Genomic DNA, 7,534 nt, shown 5'->3' with positions numbered 1-7,534 from the left:
CGCGGTGGGACCCGACGGCGCGGGCGGTGGGGAAGGGTAAAGCTGGGGGGGGGGGGGAGGGTGTTCCTGCTAGGGACCGGCTGCTGTGTTGGGTGCTGACACAGGCGGGGGTGGGGGGGGGCGGTTAGCACCCAGTGGGTGGGAGAGCTGGAGTGGGTGCGATCAGCATAGGGTGCTTAGGGGGGACCCTAAGGGGTGCAGGTGATGTGGGGAAGGGTTTTGGAAGGGGGGGGGGGGGGAGAAAGGCAGCCGGCCCTAATTTGCTGCTGGTGGGGGAGGGCAGAAAGCGGGGGGGGGGCGCGCAGCCCTGGCGCCCAGATGTGCGGCGGCAGCGGCTCGGGGTGGGCCAGGGGCTTGCGGCGGTTTGGGAGGAGGAGGAGGAGGAGGGGGAAGCAGCGCCACGTTTCCCCTCGCTTCATCCCTCCAGCCGCCCCCGAAAAGGCTGCTGGGCCGGGGGTGCAGCCTGGGGTCCCCCCCTTGGCGCAGGGGGGAGCCGCCTCTCGCTTCGCACTTTCGCTTCTCCTTTCTCACGGCCGCAGGCTCTTGCACAACCTCCTTGTATAGCAAAGCATCGTGATGAGCACCTCCGGGCCAGCCGCTAATCCTGGGGGGGTCCCCCGGAGCAGGGCACCCCGAGCGTTGGCCATCCCTCCCGGCTGGGGCCACCCTGGATTCTCTTGGGGTTTCACCCCACAACCCTGGTCCCTGGGTGAGTGGGAGCCAGCGTGGGGTCCCAGGGGCTGGGGACGGTGGCTGAGCCAGCGCTGTGGGGGTCCCGCAGCGCTTGCCAGCATTGCAGGACCCTCGCGGTGCTGGCCCGGCCACCGTCCCCAGCCCCCGGGACAGGGTTTGGCCAGCCCTGAATTTGGGAGAAAAGAGGATGGGTGCTGGCAGGGAGGGTGCATGGCGGTGGTAGCCGTGGCCCTTCCCGGCTCAGCATCACTTGGCTGGAACTCATCTTTGGATTCCCCTCGGATCCAGGGTGCCCAAGCTCACTAAGGGGACACCCCCATGGGGACCAGGACGAGGCGGCACTGCCCGTGGGGACCCTGCGGTGGGCGCATCCCAGGCACCGGCTCAGAAATCCCCCTCCCCGCTCCCCATCCTGGGCTCGTGCCCACAGGGAGCATCGGGATCCTGAGAGCGGGATGCGGGCGACTCCTCGTTACAGAGCCGTGGTTTAATCCCAACTCCCCGGGCACTAATCTCCCCCCCCCCCCCTTTTTTTTTTTTTTCCCCTCTTCAATTAACGGCTGGAAGTGTTTCAGGTTCTGGCAGCGAGCTCTGGACGTCGCTGTGAGCGATGGCTCCCGCGGGCTCCGTCCCGGTAATTTATGGGGCTGTGCTGTATAAATCATGGCAGTGAGCAGCTCCCAGACAGCTGCCTCCCCTGGGGCCGGCCAGGACCCCGGGCTGCCCCAGCTACCTGCTGAGTGACGCCGAGCCCTCAGGGCAGCGACCGAGGGGGCGGCGGGGGGGGGGGGGGAATGGAAAAACCTTCGACTTTTCCACCCTCATTTGCAGCTCCTTTCCCATTCCCAGCCTCTCCCAGGAGCAGAAGGATGGGTTGGTGCCCGTAGGAATTTGGGGCAGGTGGAGGGCGGTCGGATGCATTAATATCCCCCCTCCTGCCCCGCTCTGCCTTCTGGAGGGACCCCGAGGTGAGCCCCAGCCCGAGAAGGCCTGACGCGGCTTCTGTGGCCGCATCCTGCACCCAGAGAGCCCAAAACCTGCCCGGGACTCCCCGGGGACCTGCAGCACATGCTCAGCCCCGAGGGACGGGGCCAGCCGGGCTGCGGGACCGTGGGCAGAGCCAGCGCCGGCGAACGGGAGCGCACAGGGAAAGGGGCATTTTCGCCTCAATGTGCTGAGCAGATTGGAACCAGCTCTGGTTAAGTCATTGGCTCTGTTGGGAGGTCTGAGCTGGAGCGTCTCCCGCCTGTGCCCCCTCCCCACGATCAATCAAAGTTGCAGCAAATTAGCCCAGATGCTGGGAGATTCGGTTCAAATCCAGCTGTGGTTTGGATCGCGTTCGCATGCCTGGCTTCATGTGGGACCTGGGCTTTTGGACAGGATACAGCCCCCCGGTCTCCGCAGGGCCCTGTTTCCCAGCGCAGCCTCTCCCCAAAGCCCACACACATGTCTTCGATTACGGCGCGTTGGCCAGCCGGGCCGCATCCGGCACCGCCAGGAGCCTGCAGCCCCCGCTGGCAGCTCGCACTTCATTTTCCCAGCGGTGCCGGGGTATGGCAGCCCCCCCCCCTGCCCCCCGCGCCCTGCCGCTGCAGCCCCTGTGCTTGCAGGGGAATGCATGTCCCCTCCGCCTGTGCTGGGCTGAGACCGTTGAAACTCATGACAGTGCTGAGCTGCTCCAGGCTGGGCGTGGATCGGTGCTGCCCGCCTCCTGCCCTGCTCCCGGGGCTAGGCAGGGCCATGAGGACGCCTGCGCTGAGCCCTGCCTGCTGCGAAGCGAGGCTGGGGGCAGCCACAGGACCCTGCCAGGTGCTCCCGGGGTGCCCGGTGCCCCCCAACATGACAGGACCCCTGCGGGGTGGCGGGAAGGGTAGAGCCCCCAGGTATGACACAGCCCCCCCCCAGCCCATGGCTGCTGCACCAGCTGCGGGGCAATGCTGGGGTGGGCAAGGGGACACCTGCCTTGTGGGGTGATGCTGGGGTGGGTGGGGGGCCCTTCCTTGTGGGGTGATGCTTGATGGGGCAGTGGGACCCCTTCCTTGTGGGGTGATGCTCAGGTGGGTGAGGGAAACTTCTCTGTGGAGTGATACTTGATGGGGCGAGGGCACCCTTTCCTCGTGGGGTGGTGCTGTGGTAGGCGATGGGACCCCTTCCCAGCGAGGTGCTGCTCAGGTGGCTGAGGGATCCTTCCTTGTGGGGTGATGCTCAGATGGATGAGGGGACCCTTACCCACAGGGCAATGTTTGGTGGGGCAGTGGGACCCCTTCCTCGCGGGGTGATGTTCAGCTGCGTGAGGGACAGAATCACACGGTGGTTGAGGTTGGGAGGGACCTCAGGAGGTCATCGTCCAACCCTCTGCTCAAGCAGGGCCACCCAGAGCCGGTTGCCCAGGACCATGCCCAGATGGCTTTTGGATATCTCCAAGGACGGAGACTCCACCGCCTCCCCGGGCAGCCTGTGCCAGCGCTCCCCTCACAGTGAAAAAGTGTTTCCTGATGTTCAGAGAGAAGCCCTGTGGTTCAGTCTGTGCCCATTGCCCCTGGTCCTGGCACGGGGCACCACTGAGCCTGGCTCCGTCCTCTCTGCACCCTCCCTCCAGGTATGTACACGCATCGATAAGGTCCCCTGAGCCTTCTCCTCTCCAGGCTGAGCAGTCCCAGCTCTCTCAGCCTCTCCTCATAGGAGAGATGCGCCAGTCCTTTAATCTTCTTCGTAGTCCTTCACTGGACTCTCTCCGGTACGTCCACGGCTCTCTTGTACTGGGGAGCCCAGCACTGGACCCAGCACTCCGGGAGTGGCCTCCCCAGCGCTGAGCAGAGGGTGTGTGTGGGGGGATCCTCTCCCTCGCCCTGCTGGCAACGCTCCTCCTAACGCAGCCCAGGACACCATTCGCCTCCTTTGCCCCAAGGGCACGTTGCTGGCTCATGGTCAACTTGGTGTCCACCAGGACCACCGGGGTCTTTTCTTCCCAGCTGCTGTCCAGCCGGGTGGCCCCCGGGATATCCCGGTGCCTGGGGCTGTTCCTCCCCAGGGGCAGGTGCTTTGCACTTCCCCTTGTTGAACTTCATGAGGTCCCTGTCAGCTGGAGGGGGCAGTGGGACCCCTTTCTGGTGAGGTGATGCTTGATGGGGCGATGGGACTCCTTCCCTGCAGGGTGACGTTCAGGCAGATGAAGAGCCCATCCCTGTGGGGTGATGCTTGGGCTGATGGGACCCCTTGCCTTCTGGGTGATGCTTCACGGGGCAGTAGGACCCCTTCCTTGTGGGACAATGCTCACGTTGGGCGAGGAACACTTCCAGCGGGGTGATACTTGGGGCTAGGGAGGTGATGAAACCCCTGCTCTGCGGGGTCGCGTTTTGTGGGGCAGTGAGACCCCTTCCTCGTGGGGTGATGCTCGGTCAAACGAGGGCACCCATCCCTGCAAGTTGATGTTTCGTGGGGCAATGGGACCCTTTCCCCACAGGGTGACGCTCAGGCAGGCGAGGAGCCCATCCCTGTGGGGTAATGTTTGGTGGGGTGATAGGACCCTTTCCCTTCTGGGTGATGCTTCCTAGGGCAATGGGACCCCTTTCTTGTGGGGTGATGCCTGATGGGGTGATGGGACCCCTTCCTTTCCGGGCAATGCTTCATGGGGCAGTAGGACCCCTTCCTTGTGGGACAGTGCTCAAGTTGGGTGAGGAACACTTCCAGTGGGGTGATACTTGGGGCGAGGGAGGTGACGAAACCCCTTCTCTGTGGGGGTGATGCTTCATGGGGCAGTGAGACCCCTTCCTTGTGGGGTGATGCTTGATGGGGTGATGGGACCCCTTCCCTTTCAGGCAATGCATTGTGTGGTGATGGGACCCTTTTCTTGTGGGACGATGCTCGGTCAGACAAGGGCACCCATCCCTGCAAGGTGATGTTTTGTGGGGTGAGGGGACCCCTTTCTTGCGGGGTGATGCTTGATGGGGTGATGGGACCCCTTCCCTTTCAAGCGATGCTTGATGGGGCAGTGGAACCCCTTCCTGTGGGACAATTCTCAGTCAAACAAGGGCACCTGTCCCTACGAGGCGATGTTTCATGGGGCAATGGGACCCCTCTCTAGTGGGGTGATGCTTGATGGAGCAATGGGACCCCTTCCCTGCGGGGTGACAGGAAGGCACCCCATCCCTGTGGGGTGATGCTTGATGGGGTGACGGGACCCCCTTCCCTTTCAGGTGACGCTTGGTGGGGTGACGGGACCCCTTTCTTGTGAGGTGGTGCTCAGTCAAACAAGGGCACCCATCCCTGCAAGGCGATGGTTCCCAAGGGAATGGGACCCCCTTTCTTGTGGGGTGACACCTGATGGGGCGATGGGACCCCTTCCTCGTGGAGCAACATCTCCTTCAATCCTCCTCATCGACCAGCGCCTTCCCCCCCACACACTTTGCAAGCCCCACGGGTGACCTCCCCTCTCCACCCACAACAGCGGGCCCCCGCCCCCCCCGCCTCGCTTCGCGACGGGGACACGGCTGCAGCCGCTAGTGGAAAGCCCACGAGATGGCAGCAACGGGCCACGCTCCGGGATGCGACCCCCCCCCCCTCCACCTCTGCCGCCCCCCTCGGGGGCCGCTGCCCCCCCCCCCCCCCCCGCCCCGGTCCCCCGTCGGGGGACCGGGGGCGGGGGGGGGGGGGGCAGCGGCCCCCTCGGGGGGCGGTGGCGGCGGAGCTGCGCAGCCGGTTGCGGGTGGGCCGGCCCCGGTTGCTGACTAATCCCGGGGCTGAGTCACGGTTGCGGCGGGGAACGCTGCGGCAGCGTGTGTGTCCCCCCCCCTTCCAGAACCGGAGAGCCCCGACGGGGCGGGCGCCGGTCCTGCGTGGGGAAAAAGGAGGGGGGACACCCCCCCACACCCCACCCCCATATCCCCGGGGTGGGGTGGGGGGGGTAAGGAGTTTGGGGGGGGGGTGGTGGGGGAGGAGTTGGCAGCACCCTAAGCCAGGCAGTTGGAGGATGGGGGGGCTGCTGGTGGGTTTTTTTTTTGGGGGGGGGGGGTGTGTCATTCCCTGAGCCCCTCTGCAGGCATTTGAGGGTGTAAGTGAGGAATGGGGGGATTCGAGGGGGGCGGTTTTGTGGCCTGGGCCCCCCTAGCAGCGTGCGGCCTTGCGCAGCGGCGGATGCTGGCAGGCGCGGATGCTGCTGTCAATGACAACGCCGCTGTTGCTGTGGCGACCGGTATGATGCTTCGCCAGAGCAGAGTGAGGTCAGAAGGCTCCAGCAGGAATGGGGCGGGAGGGGGGGGGAGGAATGGATGGATGCCATAAGGGGGGAAAGGATCCCCCTCCACGTTTCCCTGGACACAGCTCTAGGACCATCTTGGGGGGGGGGGTCTGGCACTTGGGGGGGGGGGGGGGGGCAAATTAATTCAGCCCCAAAGCCACACCTGTCCGGCCTGGAGCATCGATGACTTTTGGGGGACCCAGCCCCGGCGGGAGTGTGGGCCAGGCCCCGCTGCGAGGCTGGAAGGGTCAGGGCAGAACGGTGCTGCAGTGGGGTGCCCCCCCCATACTCTAAACTCGCCCCCACACACCACTCCATGTTGCCCCATCCTCCCGCAGGCCATTGGGCTGGCACCCATGGGTGCTCATGGCACCGGAGGGATGGGGGTTCTTACTGGGGGCAGGCAGGAGGTGCTGCCCAGGACATCGCCGTGGGTGGGAGGTGCAGGTGGGCAGGGGGCACCCCCAGGCTGGTACCCCCATGTGTGCACCCCTGGGGCCCTGTGCAACCCCTTCCCGTGATGGGGGGGGCTCAGGCAAGCCCCACATCGCCAGCCCTACGGTGACACTGCGAGGCCACGCACTGGGCCCAGTGGGGTCGTCGGGGGGCGATGGGTGCCCTGGGCTCCTGTGGGTGCCCCGGGCGGCCACCTCGGGGCTGGGGCAGGGGTGCCCCACGCCGCAGCCCTTGGGGTCACGGGCCCTCTGCTCGTGCCTTGATGGGCGCACGGCCCCTGGGTCTGGGGGCAGGTGGAGGGGGGATGCGGGGAGGCTGGGTGCTGCTCCTCTGCGCACCTCGAGGGGCCGGGGACCAGGGGGGCCGGGGGGGGCGGGGGGGGCCGGGGTCCCCGTGCAGCCCGGACCCCCTGCCCGGGTCCGGGCCGCTGTCCTCCCCCGCGCCGATATAAATAGTAGCGTCTTCCCGTTCCCTAAATTTCCTCGCTGACGTAGCGCTCACGTCATTGTGTAGGTTGATGCTTTTCTATGAATGAGCCGAGATCCCCGTTACTACGAGCCCGATCCTATAAAAGCCCCGCGCGCTGCGGACAGCGCAGCACCGCCACCGGCGCCGTCCCCCGCCGGGAGCCGCGGGGCCCCGGGCCCGGCCGGGAGGCGCCGGGCCCCGCAGGAGGTAAGGCACCGGCAGGGCTGGCCCCCAGGTAAGCAGGGACGGAGCCCGGTGCGGGGGCGGGAGGGGGCAGCGGAGCCCCGCGGCACCGGGCGCTGCACCTGCCCGCCCCGGGGCGGGGGGGGGGGGGGGGGGGGCCGGACGAACCGGGGGACCGGAGCGGCGGGGGGGGGGGCTCTGCGGCGGGCGGGGGCGGCGGCGGTGCCGCCTGGCGCAGCCCCACGTGCGGGGCCGGGGGCGGCGGGGGGCGGTGGGGGCGGCGGGGCCGGGGCGCGGCGCCGGAGGGGGCGGTGCGCGGGGGCGGGCGCTGTGCGCGGAGCCGCCCCGGGGGGGCGCACGGCGGGGCCCGGCCGCCCGCACCTTGCGGGGTATGGGGGGGGGGGGGGGCGGGGAGAGGTGAGGAAGCGCGTCCGTATCCCGCGCCCCCCCCCCCCCCCCCCGCGGGTGACACCGGCGCCCGCTGTCCCCGCCTCCCAG

The sequence above is a fragment of the Aptenodytes patagonicus genome, chromosome 17, assembly GCF_965638725.1.
Source record: "Aptenodytes patagonicus chromosome 17, bAptPat1.pri.cur, whole genome shotgun sequence".
Lineage (NCBI taxonomy): Eukaryota > Metazoa > Chordata > Aves > Sphenisciformes > Spheniscidae > Aptenodytes > Aptenodytes patagonicus.
The sequence above is the reverse complement of the archived record's forward strand: the minus strand, read 5'-3'. Positions refer to the sequence as shown.